The following is a 15954-nucleotide window of genomic DNA, read 5'->3' as shown; positions in this document are numbered from 1 at the left end:
CAAACCATGTCCATGTAAATGAAATAGATCAAATGGACCAATAAGAAGCATATTTATTTAATACTTGTCATGCAGTGTAAGTACTCAAAATGTTTGGAAAATGGACTCTTCTCCAACACACCTAACACTTGGAAGTCTTCATTAACAGAGGATTTCACCAAAAATTTCATATCTTCAAATTAATTTTCAAGCAAGCCAGACTGGGATGGACAAGAAGATCGATCACAGCACTCAAGCAGCCAAGAGTTAGAGGCTGGCTTGGTGATGAACCAAATTCACCCTCATCTTGACATTTTCACTTATGGTGTTAGTTAGGTTGAATAATAGATATTTGACTGTCAACAAGAATTCAGTCAAAGTCAAATAAGGTGCAGCCTTTAAATATCTACATGGTCCATGTGTAGGGGAGAGCAACATGAAAGTACTTTTTTGTATTTCCCTCTTTGCACAGAGATGCATTTATTTAGAGTAACCATATTCTATTGTGAACAACATACACATGCCAACACCAATAGTTTTTTTGCGCATTGTTATTTTTGCCCCTCTCTGTCGGGACAAAAGAAACAGGTGTGGGACGAAAGTAACGGTTGGATAAAAGACCACAAAACAAGTCAGTATTTATATTTCTGGCATATTACGCTCATTTATGCTTCAGTTAGTCCTCCAAGCAAATTATCGTTTTACTCTCAAATCAGTTTATCATGTTAATGCCGCAGTTGTATGAAATTGGTCCAATGTGTCAAACTCACCTTTGTGCATAATCACCTCTTACAGACTGTCCCTCAGATAAAACAGCCTGACATGCTCTAGCATACACATCTGGACTGGTGAGACCTCTGTTGGTCTTCCTTACCCCTAACCCTGGGCATTTCCTGCAAATATAAAACCAAGAAATATATCTCTAATAATAGCGACACAAAACTATGTTACACTATGTTACTTTCGTCCCTCCCCTGTCTCTGTCAACTTTACCCTGGCTAGCACCAAAGATAAGCTAGCATGATAAATTAAACCTTCACTGATAATTAGCCTACTGATAGGTCTAACAGATCATATACATTTACAATCTTCAACAAATAAACATTACCTTAAAAACAGAACACACTTCCGTTTTGTATTTTTTACTTTCCAAGTGAAAAATCTGTTTTTCTACTGTAACTCTGATCAGATCGGGCTGATTTTTGGCTTCAGACTCAGTGATGGGGTGTACCTCTTGTGGACTTCACGGCATGTTCCTGACTTCTGTTACAAGAGAAAAGGTCTGTGTTGCAGCCGTCCCCTTGTTACTTTCATCCCGGCTCTCCCTTTGTGACTCATCCATGTGAAACATCATAGTGTGCTGACAGGTGGTCATTATATCAATTATGTGTTTTTGTCCGTGTGCATACCATGTTGTATGAGGTCATCGGATCATCTACTGCATTTGAGCCTGAGGGTCTAAATACTAATCCCACTGGTTGAATTCCAGCTGTCTAAACATGATGTCACATGCCTATGCTCTGCTGTTAAAATAAATCAGGCGCTTTCCTAAACTGATTCCTACCCACTAACCCTTCACTATGGCGTGTTACTCTGTATCAAGTCAGACCATGAGGCCATGAAGGATATAAAAGCAGGTAAACTGTGGGATGAACTTGCCACTCTCTGCCATGAGCAAGAAACCTCAGTCACCTTGGAAACTGTTAGACCAACCTGTTCTCATTCCCATGTCGTCAAATACGGACGTTTTGTCACGCCCCTTGGCGTCTCATACAGACGCACAAGGTACCATTTATTATCTGTATGAGACGCACCACGCTTTCAATTAACTCCATTGTAAAATTAGAGCTCAGAGAAACTGCTCCGGCCGTCCATTCACTCCAATATTAACCTGACCGCGCCGCTGTAAGACGCTGTGAGCATCAGTCCCATTGGAGAGCCAAGGATCCGCCACCTGGAAGTAGCAGGGATTAAATGAGGGATGTGAAAAGTCCAGTTTGATAACCTCTTCTTAAGAAAGGTGATTTCATAATTAAATATATATATTGTCACATTGTAAATTATAAGGCCAGTGTTCATAAACACATAAAGCACTGATTTTGCAAATGCTGCTTATGGGCCTTGGCTAGTCAAAATGCTGCCATGACAGTATGTCCTCACATCAAAAGTTCACAAGCTGCATGTCTGAATCATAGACTGTACATATACAGTCAATGCGCTGCTCTGAGAGGTGGTCTGCTTCTCCTTCAGCCTCACATCCTCCTCTTACCTGTCCACCATTTTCCCTTCTTTGCAAGTCACCTGACCCTGCTCCTCCCTACACACCTGCCCCTCATTACGCCATTAGCCCTACAATATAGATACCTGTCGGGTTACTGCAGTCACTTGACAGATTGTCTTTGTTGTTTGGTTTAGTTTATTACTTTATTTGACTTTTTTTTTTTACCTTTGCCTAGCCCTCTTGGAATTCTTTGCCTGTTTTGGACTAAGCATAAGTTGTCAACTATAGGTCGGCCTGTTGGCTTAAATGATAAGGCTGGTGTTTATTAATTTATTTGTATAGCCAACAAATCCCAAAACTGACACTGTTAGTCCATTTCTCAATACTCTCTGACTTCCCTACCCTGTCTGTGGCAAGCAGTTCCAAGCTCATTCATTCCTACTGAAGATGTAAATCCTTAAAAACGAGTCACAAATATAGTTTAGTTGGGGACTATTTTCAGCTGCGGATGAATACACATTTGGTGTACTGTGAGGGTTTGCGGCAGCTGGATGGTGTATGTGGCCATCTTCTTAGTAATGAAGGAACTTGTTACTCTGTGTGTGCAATGGTGTGGCCCGAATAATGTGTTTTTAATATTTTTTTGGACAACAATAGAGCTCTATGGCACAGAACAATACTCTATTTGACTTTGGCTACACAAACAATACTTAACAGTATACATTCATTGTTAATTTTAGTCTTTTTTGGATTTGAAGACTGCTTTTGGGTTCACCTCCTGAGTACCAGTCAGTACCAGTGCAGACTATGGATGTATTAAGGAGAACTGAATACCATGTTCAAAGATGGCACCCTAGAGACTCATTTGGCGGGGTTTGTGACTCTCAAAAAAATGTATCCACCGTTTTACCACCACTACGCCAAAATTGCTTTAAGGCTACCCCGTCTCTATCCTGGCTGGCTTCGCACAGCCCTAAATATGACAAACCTTCCCTGCCAATGTGCGGAGGCGGAGTGGATAAAGCAAGTGTGTAGGCACTGGATTGGGATTGAGCTGCAGATAGTCAAATACAGTATAAAAGGCAAGTGCAGTCACTCAGAGAAACACATACAGGAACAGTCTCATTATTTTCCTTCGCTGAACACCTGTTAGCAGCAGGAGCAGCGTGTGCAAAACAAAATGCTTCATATTCATGTGTTGTGCAAGCTTCAAGGTGCAATATGCAGATGTTATCATTTGTGTGGCAGAGACACAGAGTGAGTGGAATTGGTAATACGCTAATTAGAAAACCTGTGGCAGAAATCTCATTAGTTTTGACCATTTCATAATTAGACAGGGGATTTATTATTAATCAGGCCATTAACCATGTAAATGCTCAGTCTAATCCTGTGCCCCTTCCCCCTCTCCATCCCACTGCTCCTGTTCACACGGGCTTGATTGACATTGCCAGGGGTGTGACTGTATGAAAATGAGACCTCAGCTGCTCAACCTTAGCATAAGCAGAATTCTAAAAGGACACAATGCATGCACAGAAATCCAACTTCCTTTTCAATGACAAAGGGATTTGCTTACAGACACTACAGGATGTTTACCTGGAGGTTGCCTGCCTGTTTTAGAGTGAACAAGCTGTCATCTCAGTCACTGTCACCATATTTTTAACACTAATGGAAGGACACATAAGCCAGCAGCGTTTCACCACCCTGCCTCCTTAACTCTGTTTTAGGTCTTTACCCAGAAGCCTGTGCTGTTATCCAGTTACACCGCATTATGAATTAATCCTCCTCAGCTGTCTGACCCAGAATCTTCCCCCCACTGTGCCAATGCGCATGCTGCTTTCTGGCCTGTCATTTGTTTTATCAGTGACTCTTATTAGCCTAAAGTGACCTTTCAAGTACGGGGCTGGAAAAACTCACTCCTTTTTTTAAACATCCATCAACTGTAATTGTGCCACCCTCCTGGGTCAGGAATATGCACTCATGTAAGCAGATGTACTTCCACTCTCCTATTGTTTGTCTTCTCTGCACCTTCTGAATAAATCCTTATTTTGTATCCTTCAGCTTTGCTTACTCTCTCTCTCAATCAGCCAGTCAGTTTTTCTGTAGAAGCTTTTACAAACACAAATACACACACTTTTCTTTACCACTGCTATGCCAACATTTGCTCTTGAACTGTTCGATTGATAGATGACCAAGAAAAATCCTCTGTCCTCTCATCATACAGTTTCCACTGCTCAGCTGTTACAGCTTGTCTCAGCTGAAGTGATGGGAACAAATACAGACATTGCATTTGCACTTGAGCCTTTTCAGAGAAACATGTGGAATGGTGAGAGGGCACATGTTATTAATTCACTTTTCCACTTTTAACACACACCTGTTTGCAATGAAGAACTCATTGTATAAGATCATGCCATTTACTATATATGGCCTCAAAAAGGCAAACTCATCTCCATCATGGTTTTCATTTATTTTGGTAAAATAGTCAGTAGCAATCTATAACAAAATGATATGCCTATTCTACATAAACTATAAAAAACTACTCAGTGAACTGAATCATTTCTTATTTTCTTTGGTATTTTTGTAATATACAGATGACTACTGGGTAATTTTTATATTGATTGATGTTGTCTAATCTCAAGTCTGTATTTGATCATGTGACGAGGCGATACAATATACGGTAGCTAGTTTAGGCACAGAATCTGTCAAGCCTGACAACCTAAACAAATCTGCAAGCCAAGTGAGCAGTCATGCCTTTTAAACATAAACGTGGCAGTAAGAAAAGACGAGAGAAAAGAACAGGAGGAGACAGTGTCAAAGCTCCCTAAATTAGATTCTTTTGGCTTTATAAACAGTCACCAGTCCGTGGACGACTCCCCTCATAGCAGCAATGCAGCAGTTCCACTGGCATCAGCATCGCTGCCCCCAGTGGTGTGTCAACAACCATGCAGCAGGTAAAGTTTGGATGGCAAGCTAGAAATAACGTTAGTCCTAAATAACTGCATTGTGATAGCTATAAATTTCAAGAAAGGTTATACATACATTATGGTAGGCTTGCTAGGCTACAAGTTGGCTACAAGTAACTCACTTGTAGGTGAGTGCTGTTTGGGATATCTGATGGGCTGCCGTGCCCCTATCTAACAGGTTGTTATCACTTCGGAGTCACGTTGCTGCCAAGCGCCTGTTACATTGTGTGTTTTTTTTTCAGATGTGGGTAAAGCTGCTGTGTCTCCCGTTTTATCTATAATAATAATTCTTATTATTGTCATTTTTACACAAGACATTGAATTATTTTGCTTGGTGCTTGTAAATTGTATAGGTAGACGATGGGGAGCATAATGTTACAGCAGCCTGTCCAGGCCCTGTTGTTGACGAACCACAGGCCCAGCTTAGACAACTTAGACAAACACAGTTTAGAAAAGTGATAGTGAGAATTATAAAGGCACTTTGTTAGTCTTGTTATGAATAATAAGAGGATATTAAGGTGATTTTAGCTGAACTGACAACGAGTGACATTCTGATGTCTAGGCCCTACACACAGTGTACCGGCAGGCTATATTTATAGCTGTCATTAATGCGGAAACGCTTTTTATATGTAGGATATATGGCAGCAATAAAGCTGTTTGTTGTGCAGTAAAATCATCATTTGATGGTGATTTATGCAGACTGTGTGTAGCTGGCCAGCTTTTGGGACATGGTGACATCATCTGCTATAGGTTTCATTTTACTATCATCTCTTGCCTTATATCAAACAGGAGTGTACTCGTGAGGTTATTGCACCAAAAAAAGCCTTTTGTTAAAGTCAGAGGTCATTTCAGCACCACAATGAAATAGACAGCTCCTCTGCTCTCAGGAGCTGAAACTTGTCTTCACATTTCAGCGCTTTCACCATCAGAACGCTATCCATGGTTTTGACAGCTTTCTCTTTGATCTCTCTACTTTCCCAATACAATAGTAGTGTAAAAGTAATTCATTCGTCTGTAAAATCCAACACATTGTTGGTAAAATATGTATACGCAGTGTGTGTGTGCTTCATAGAACTAGTAACTAGCGTGCATCGGGACCCATCATAATAGTGTGCACTGGGGCCCACCGTGGAGGCAACACACTGATCACTCAGAAAATGGCAAGTTTTGACCGTAGATCATGCATAGAATATTTTGCTGTGTATAAGAACAAATATACTGTGCAGAAAAAAATCTGTTTTCTTCATTGTCTCTCTCTCTCTCTCTCTCTCTCTATTTCTGTATTTCTCTGATTACCATTTACCTTGAATCCTGTTCTGTTGTGGTTTATTATCTGGGAGGAGACATTGGTCAGTTATAGAATAAATTATCTTTCCGTCTTACCTGCATGTAGTCTTTACGCACAATTAAAAGGTATGTGTATAGCGGAATTTGCACTAATTTTATTTTATTCATGTAGAATCAGCCATTTTGAGCTCTTTATTTTCAGTTCTAGGAAAAATCCAGGAATGCTTTCAACCCTTTCATCTCAAATCCTTAGAGGAGGGGTAGAAGCAGTGTGCATTGCTGTTTGCCACAGTGAATTTTATGTGTATGTATGTATGTATATGTTATATGTGTTTATATTAAAACTATAATGACCAGCATGGTCTTAAAGCAGGAAAGCACAGAAGTTTGCTGGGAACCACAAAATCCAGATGAAAATCATTTTAAACTGATCTTTATCTCTGAATCGATTTTGGTATTTTTGGTGACAATTGTTTTTTAAAATGTGCTTTTAAACACAAAAGAAGCTCATCCTCTACAGTTGTTGAAGTGAGATCTGTATTAGCTGCCTTTGTGATCACTAGCTGTTTTTTCAAGTGTTCTGTTTTTGTTTGTGTGTCAGGTTTTCAGTGTACATGAAAGGACTTCAAATTACATATTGTGTTCAAGTGGTGAAAACATTACAATGGTATATGTCAGAGGGTTCCTTTACTTAACTTTACTGAGTGTTTTTAACATTGGACTGTGTCAGCGTGTCATGTACTCTCGAAGATACATGAGATGCTGTTTTCCCATAAATATAAATACACACTGTTGTGGCTGACAGGGGCTTCCACTCCACCACATAGTCCAAAACATAAAGCATAAAAAGAGCTGAGGTGTCAGGGGTGTACCTGACCACAACGTCCTTGGGTCGTGACGAGGGCCCTTGTTGCATGTCACCCATCGCTCTATAACAAATCAAAAATGCCACAGGGTATACTTGGATCAAAACAGACACATTTTTAAAAAAAAAATATCATCTTTGGTGATGAGCAGATCTTGTGGCGCTTGATTAATTCTGTAATCTTACATTTCATTTTGATGGAATTTCAGACATTCGCTTAAAACTTACAACAATTTAATGGAAATGATAATGACAATTTCTTGATACTAACTCTATTTTCTCGAAGTTCTTGGCACCTATGTCTGTAATCTGTTGATTGTTAACGTTCTGAAACATGTGCGCCTCACCTCCAAAATACCATGACAGTTTTGTCGCTGACTTTTCCAATTTTCTCAGCCATTTTATTTCTACTAGAAAACTCACTTTTAAAAGGATTTAGTTGAACTATTTTGAAATGTTTTCTCAAAGCACCGTGACATTTGCATCTCCAAGAGATTATTACAGGAAGAGCTCATTTTCATTGATTTATACACTCAAGGGCTCAGTGGAAGCCTCAAATTAAGTACACCTAAAGTAGATGAAGAGCCATCAATGGTTAAACCCCCTCATCACCTGAATGAGTCAACATAATCTAGGATAGCGTTCTGTGGACCTCCTACACAAACATGCACACGCACACATATGCACACTCACACCAATAGACCACACACCCCCACTATCTAGAGCTGTCTGACAAGGATTAGTGATTGAAAGACAGAGGCGTGGGAACCTCTTCTTCTTCCAGTGTTTTCACACTGAAGTCAGAACTCCTGAGGGAAATGACATCAGTGCAGTTCAAAGCGTGATCATTTTTGAAACAATGGATGTGCATGTCAGGGATTTGCAGCAGGTTGTTCCCTAAGCTACCGCAGTCTGGAGGTGTGCAGGTCTTCACTGCTGAGTGAAACAAGACGAACTAAGAGTTTCAAATGACCGTGTGTGTGTGTGTGTGTGTGTGTGTGTGTGTGTGTGTGTGTGTGTGTGTGTGTGTGTGTGTGTGTGTGTGTGTACTTATCCTAATCAATGACAAAGTTCTACATATGAGTGGGCAATTATAGCTAGTATATATTAGTCCTCTATACGTCCCATAGTTTGTTTTTTTCCCCATTTTCACCTTTTATGACTAATTGCAATTTTAACCAGATGATGGTGCTAGATTTAAAGCCACCGACTCATTAGTCAAAGTCATTAGGATACATCCTCCTCCATGAACCATGAATGTCTACAGTTTCATTGCAATCCAAACAATGAAAATGTACCTTTTTTTTAGCAAATGTTAACAAGCTAACCGGCTAAACTAAGATGGTGAACATGGTAAACATTGTACCTACTAAACATCAGCATATTAGCATTGTCTCTGCAAGCATGTTAGCATGCTGATGTTGGCATTTAGCTCAAAGCACTGCTAGGCTTCACGGAACCGCTAGTGTGGTTGAAGATAAACACCAAAAACAATCCCAGTCTTAATTATACATTACTCATAACTTACATTTACTTTTTTTAAATTCCTTTGACCTTGATCACAAAGCTGGAGATAGTCTTCATCCAGTACTATACTGACCTTCTATGACCCCTCCTCATATTATGTCAACTTCACGTTATCACAAATTTTCAGGCTGTTTTCCCAACTCTAATTCTCCACACTTTCCTCATCCTCTCCACTAGATTTTTTTTCCCCTCCACAGACTCTTCAACTTCCACATTTCAACCTGACCTTTTACCAGCGTTTGATCTACAAATAGAAGATGAATTTAATCACTTGCGGCCAATACAGAAACAGGCCCTCAACCTGTTTAGTCACTTTAGCGCAAACATCACATCACCAACATGTAGCCTAACTTCATCCAGAAATAATTAGAAAAACAATATATTGTTGTTTTAGGTGCAGTTTCACTATTTTTTTGAAAGAACAACCGCTGTGCAGAGCATCTCAACCAACCTGGCAGTGGGGTTGCCAGGTTGGTTGTTACTCTATCATGAACAATAATTATGTGACAACTAGCTAGGCTAAGCACGTCCTGGATCTATCTCAGTACTGAATGTGTGCACAGAGAAGAAATTGATATTGATCTTTTCAAATGAGTGAGGATTTTTCAGCAAAGCGCACAAAGTTCTTGGTAGCTGAGAGAAAATCACATATCAAACTTGTCCATGACTCCTTTTGTCTCCATCTTCTCATCCATCAGTCGCTAAATCAACCTGCCATTCTCAAACCCTGTCATCATCATTAATGTGTTTATATGTCCCTCCTTAGCACCCTCCACCTGCTTCTCTCTTTCTCCTGAGGATTTTGTGACCTACTTTGAGAGGAAGGTGTCAAGGCTGTTTTAACCATCTAGTCTCTGTTATACTAACTACCTCCTTTAACCCTACAGAATTTGACTTAATGTGTCAGCCATAATAAAACCTTCTGCTAATTTCCCCCAGCGTGGTTTCTGTCTGTTCCCTCAGCCCTCTGCACTCCTCAGATAGGTGCCTGTGATGCTCCCACTCTTCCCTGTTTGTTGCCAAATGTACCAGTCCAACATGGCAAGAACAAGCTGTGATATATCTTCCCACACAGTGTCAGAAAGTAACTGAAATAAAACATTATTCCTCAAACACATCTGGAGGTATAACATCTTGTTAATTTGACAAATCTTTACTTTTTCTCATTTCTCTGGCTTATGTGACTAACTGCCACAATTTGTTTAGATCTATTTTCAGGTCACTCTGGCTCTAATCCTTTTTGCCTCTAACATAAAGGAATATGTGTTCTACTGCTACGATACCATAGACTGTAACTCTAAATGTAAACTAGCCTGAAGTACTGCAAAACTGCTGAGCAGAAGGGTATATTTGCAAAAACAGATATCCTTGTTTTTATTTATTTTCCTAAATCATGTTTTTTGTGAACTCCAGGGAATATCAATCAGACTGGTGTTGGTTTATTCTTAAGAATGGTCTTTGTTTTTGCAAATGAACTAAATGTTCTTAATAAATAACCACTACCAGTGTGGTTTTCTGGTTCAGTTCCTTCTTTTCTTCGGCTTTGACGACTGATTTTTGCAGCATCGTCTTTCAGTTACTTACACTGGCTCTTGTTTATCTTTTGAAAAGTCATTTCAACAAAGAAAAAAGAAAGCCCTTACAAAGAACAGCTTTAGGATAATGCTTGTAAACTGCGTTCAATCTTGGCTTGTCACTTAGAGCCAAGGAAGGAAATGTGAGGAAAACAGAGGAGCGAGGAGAAAGTGGAAACTGGGACAGGGACATAAGAGAGAACAGATCAAGACACTAGAAAGAAGTGTCCAAAGCGCTGAAGCGTGTATCCGCTGGTCCACAGGCAGGCAGCACAGCAGCAAACTGCCAGACATTTACAGGATGTACTGGTGGACAGAAAGATGTGGAAGTGAGATTTTCCCATGTGGCGCTGCACATCTGCTCTCAGCCTCATTCATGTTAATGACACGAATGTGTGCAACAGTATTTGTGCTGCTATGTGATTAATATATTTTATATGGACTGATTACCTTTTTTAATATGACAGCAAAAGTTACAATATTTACAGCCCTCTGGGAACTGCGCACATGTGTTTTAGTAATGGCTGTGGCACTTAAAACATTGGCAGTATAGATTATTGTTGGTTTATTGCTCCAAGCTCTCACTGAATCTAAAATAAAAACAAATAAAATTATCAAATTTTGATAAAAATGAGGCAGGAGCGTGTGACTAGAATAACTGCAGACTTTCACAGTGGTTAATCACAATAAATTGCTTAATTGACACATTACAAAAACAATATATGAAGTGGTTAATTAGGTTCACATTTAGATTACACAATAAAAACCTCCTTATAAAAAACATTAAATAAACACTAACACACAAGTAAATACCAAAATAACTAGTGAGGTGGAGGTATAACCTGTCAGGTCTGTTGTTTACTGTGTCAAGACACTTTGGTATGTATTTTGTACATACATAATTTACCACAGGAAAAAAAACTTTCAGAAATAGCAAAGGGTATTTGTCTGTTTTAAGTCAATCTGTCAGAAGAAGACAGAAGAAGACAGCAGAGAAACAGGGAAAGCCTCTCTCAAGTGCGACCTATTGATCATGCCTCGCAGCACATCCCTGGGCGGAGCTTAGATGACCAGTTTAGGCAGAGTGAGAGGACAAGAGCAGAGAGAGAGAGAGAGAGAGAGAGAGAGAGAGAGAGAGAGCATTTACCGATGGCAGACAGAGTCACTGGGGAAAATATGACAACAGCTATGACTTGCAATTATGGTGATAACCAGCCAGAAGAGTCCAAAGCTCTGAAGCGTGTTCAGAGCAGAAGAAGAGGATGATGTCTTCTACTTGTCCTCATCGTTAACTGGCATGTTGCGTCAATCAGCAGTAATGTTTCTATGGTTACCTTAAGTTTATTAGATCTGGTCACCGATTGTGGTTTCTGGAGTGTTGGTTTAACATAAGCCTTTAGGAACCGCACTGGGCTGTGATGCAGTTTTGGATAATTTTGTCAGAATTGCATCTGAAGTTTCCCCATACTTAATCATTACAAAATGAACGGCTGTAAACGATGAATACAATTTACTGATACCCCTAAATGACTCTTTGTATTATCAGAATTTGAGCCATTATGTCCAAAAGAAGTCTCAAAGAGCAGTATCAGTACATTATTTTCATGCCATTCATGTGTGCGGCGAGCCGACAAGACTAACTAATGTGCGTGTTCTATTGGCTCAAGAAGTCAAAGGCCCCAGGATTCCTGAAAATATTTGACGGTATGTGTACAGTGAGCAACATTAATCGGAATGAATGATGCGCCATCTTGGAACATGGTATCCAGTTCACATCTATGTGTTAAACTGTTGACCAGGTCTTTGTTTGGGGTAGCCTGTTATATAATTTTAATGGACATCTGCCAGCCAATTAGAAACATATATTGGTATTGGCCATGATATAATAATCTTTAACAGTCTTTAATAGTCTTTGAACAGTGATAAAAATAGTGAATTGTTCAATTAGATCACAAAAACGAAAAAAATATTTTTTGTCATTTCATTTCCCTCTTTGTATCATATTCCACCGTACAGTGCATTGTTTTCTGCTTTAATGTTAGCAGTTTTAATTTCATCTAAATGCTTCCAAGATTGAAATTGATGGATGTGCTTAAAGGCATGTGTCATTTTGATCTAGTCTGCCATCTAGCAGACTGAGGCATAATCATCAGACAATAACAGTCCAGTATGAAATTATATCTCATTATCATTCCTAAAGGGAGGCTGTAGATTAATGGGACAGTTTGACCTTGGTACAATTGAATCAACTACAATACAATATGAAGGAGGATATGGCTTACCTCTTGAATGTTGTTATTTTAGGTAGGTTTACTAAATTTATAATTGTGTGCACACAGTCAATACAATATCTGTTGTTGTACACTAAAATGGTGCCAGACCATCTTTATGTGCTTTTAATTTTGAGCTTTCTGTTTGGTGACCATGCCTGTTTGATTGATTATGATTATGCTTGCACCAGCCAAAGATGTTGATAGAGTCACCACACTGTCAATGTTGATTACACCAAATACTCTGACAAATTGTCCTCTGAATTCAAACAAAAACTACATTACATCCGGTCACGAGCACACTTCTATTCCATAATCCACTTCTATTAGTACTGTTTACATTTGGTTTTACTGTGTGTACTATCCAGTCTCTCACATAAGACATCATCCATGTTCATCTACCAGTTCCATAGTTCTATCCTGTCAAGCTGAATGTAATCAGCCATGAAATGTGGAAGTGTACATCTCCAGCACATCCTATGATCCATCACATTTCTGTGTTAACTGCCTTAGAATTGAAAAGGTAAAGGGATAAGTGGAAGGCAGTTGAAATTGAGGGTCGGTGTATTTATTCCCCTCTTAAAAACCAGACTTCATATCAGACACAGTGCCATGGGCTCATAATGAAACTCAGTGAATGTTTTACTTTATCAATTCTACTCAGTTACACATTTCCTCTTGTTCATGTGTGTATTAAAAATCCCAAAAGCAATTGTGACATTTATATAGTGACTGCAATTAACGACTCACTCCACCACTGGGGAAGCAGGAGCAAGAGGATATAATATGACCTGGTCCCTGTCTCCCAAAAGCATCTTAAGGCTGGGACGATCTTAGCCCTTCAGGCTTAAATCATCTCAGCCGCATTTGGGAAGGAGGGCCCCAGGTCGGTACAGGAGAGGTGTCAGACCCAGACAAGTTGGCTTGTAGAATCAGATCAAGACCACAAAGGCTCAGCATCGAGTAAAACCAATTATTTCTTGGGGAGTGTTGTTGCATGACTAAGCAGCAATGATATGGCCATCGTACTGCACAACAGGCTGATGATGATCCCAATAGATCCCACAGAAAGACATCCTACATCCCATGTACTTAAATAGACTCTCACAAATGAAAGCTTAGTTGAGCCATTGTTGTGTGGTGCTTGACGCTAGAACATTTACAGTCTGTGTGCTAATGATATTTTTTTTGCTCTTATAAAGTTTAAATGTTTGACAGCCTCAGGCACGGTAAGACAGTGTTTCTGCATCTGTGATGAATGTGATGAGGAATGTGATGAATCACTGATCACTTTGTGCATTTTCTGTTAGGACCAAGTGTCATGACGGGAGAGTGGCAGCCAATGATCTTAGATGTTGTGCATTCAGCTCTAGCCAACTGCTTTCTCTCCTGGGTGGTTAAGTTGCCATAATACACTGTAAATGAGAAGGTGAGAAAACTCTTCACCACAGCTCTGTTAAAGTGCTTCACTGCTCACCCAGTCGTCCTAAAATTTAGCTGCCACATTTAGAAAAGTCTCCAGTGTGCTTAAATATTCAAATATGTGGCTTCTTTCGATGTCCCACCTGTCACAAAATGTCCTGCCCCATCTGGTCATTGCTGAACAGCTGAAGAACAGCCATCACACTGTGTCCTAACTGAATGCGAGCGTCCGACTATAACGTTGCATCACATAGGATTGGATGCTCTCTGTCCACAATGAATCTGGCAAATATGCACGTGGAGACTGGAGATGTTAACCACTCAAGTAAAAGATGGATGAGTACTTGCTAACTAGTTACGTTTCTAGGCCTTTTTTCTTCTTTTTTTTTTTTAAACAGGAAACACGTTTTATATTGTGATATTTAGATGTTTCTTTACTGCAAGCTAGTAGCATCTTGACAGAAAACACACAAAAATAAATCTTCTTACTAGAAACTTCCAGCTCCCTGCCGATCTCCCTCTGGCCAGCTGCCACCTTATTTAGGTAAACTCCTTATTTAAACTTCATGAATCAACCGTTCCTGGTCCATGTTGCAGTCCTTTCAACACGAGCGACAGGAATAAAATAGAAACAGGGCTGTGTCACTCGCGGCCAGTTAAGACATTCCAGTAGAAAACAATGCATTTTAACTGATTTTGTCGTTGAAGCTTGCTCGCGTCGTATTCAGTTAGGACACGGTGTTATGTATTATAATTCTAGTTCTATGACCACAAGCAGGGCTTCTACAGATGTGTTCGGCACGATTGCACACAAAGTCAGTGGAAAGACGCTAGTGGACACGAATAGCCGCAACTTTGCTCTAGGCAGCGTGAATTGAGTCAACGAGGTGTCCTGTTTTAGGTTGAGTGTAAAAACGTGTGCATATCCTGACACGACTCAGCTTCATAAATGTGCAATGAGACAAAAAGAGAAGGAAAGGTGTCTGGGAGAAAATACGGAAAAAACATATACAGCCACACTTAAAACACATGGTCGGTATTATGAAATATCTCTCTTTCTGTTACATTCCATTCTCATCACACCCTGAGCCCTGAACACAGCCTTTTTATCCTGCCTTGACACCTGTTTCCATCCCCCACTCATCCTGTTTTATAACCAACCTTGACATCTTATAACTACGTCCTTGTTCCTATGTTCTTCTTTCTTATCTCAAGCTTTATCTAAGTTGTTTGTTCCTAACCATATATATTCCTGTGTGCTTCATTAAACTTCAGAACATTGTTAAACTGAACTCTGCTTCATGTCACTTTGTTCTCCGAGCGCTCGTTACTTCCAGAATCAACGCCCAAGGGTCAAGCCAGTAGATGATGAAATAATCGATCATAACAGTTGGTCTGTACGTTACTAGCTAGTTCTGTACATCTGTACATTCTGTACATTGGCTGTAAACTAACACAAAACATTCCAGCACTGTAATTTGTGTGAATGATGTGACCCATATTGTAGCTAATAATCCTTCATTCCAGAAGAAAACCGTGACGCATACCAACTACTAACTAGTTCCTACATGAAACTGCTCACAATTATCTTGAGTAACCAGGCCATGATTTCTGGAAAGAGACATTGCTGTTGAGTTTTTCAAATGTATTTTCTTTTTTTTTTGGCTTCTTTGAGCTCCACAAGCCGAGTGCCATATAGTTCCATTATATTCAAAAAAGGCAGACATCTCTACAGCTGATATCTCTACACCTCAGCAACTCACACCAAAACAATCTACATGGCGAAATTGCACTATAGGTAATAGGGAAAATATGTATTTTTGATTTGGGGGTGAACTGTCCCTTTAAA

Source organism: Siniperca chuatsi, linkage group LG3 (assembly GCF_020085105.1).
Source record: "Siniperca chuatsi isolate FFG_IHB_CAS linkage group LG3, ASM2008510v1, whole genome shotgun sequence".
Lineage (NCBI taxonomy): Eukaryota > Metazoa > Chordata > Actinopteri > Centrarchiformes > Sinipercidae > Siniperca > Siniperca chuatsi.
This window is presented reverse-complemented; position numbering follows the sequence as displayed.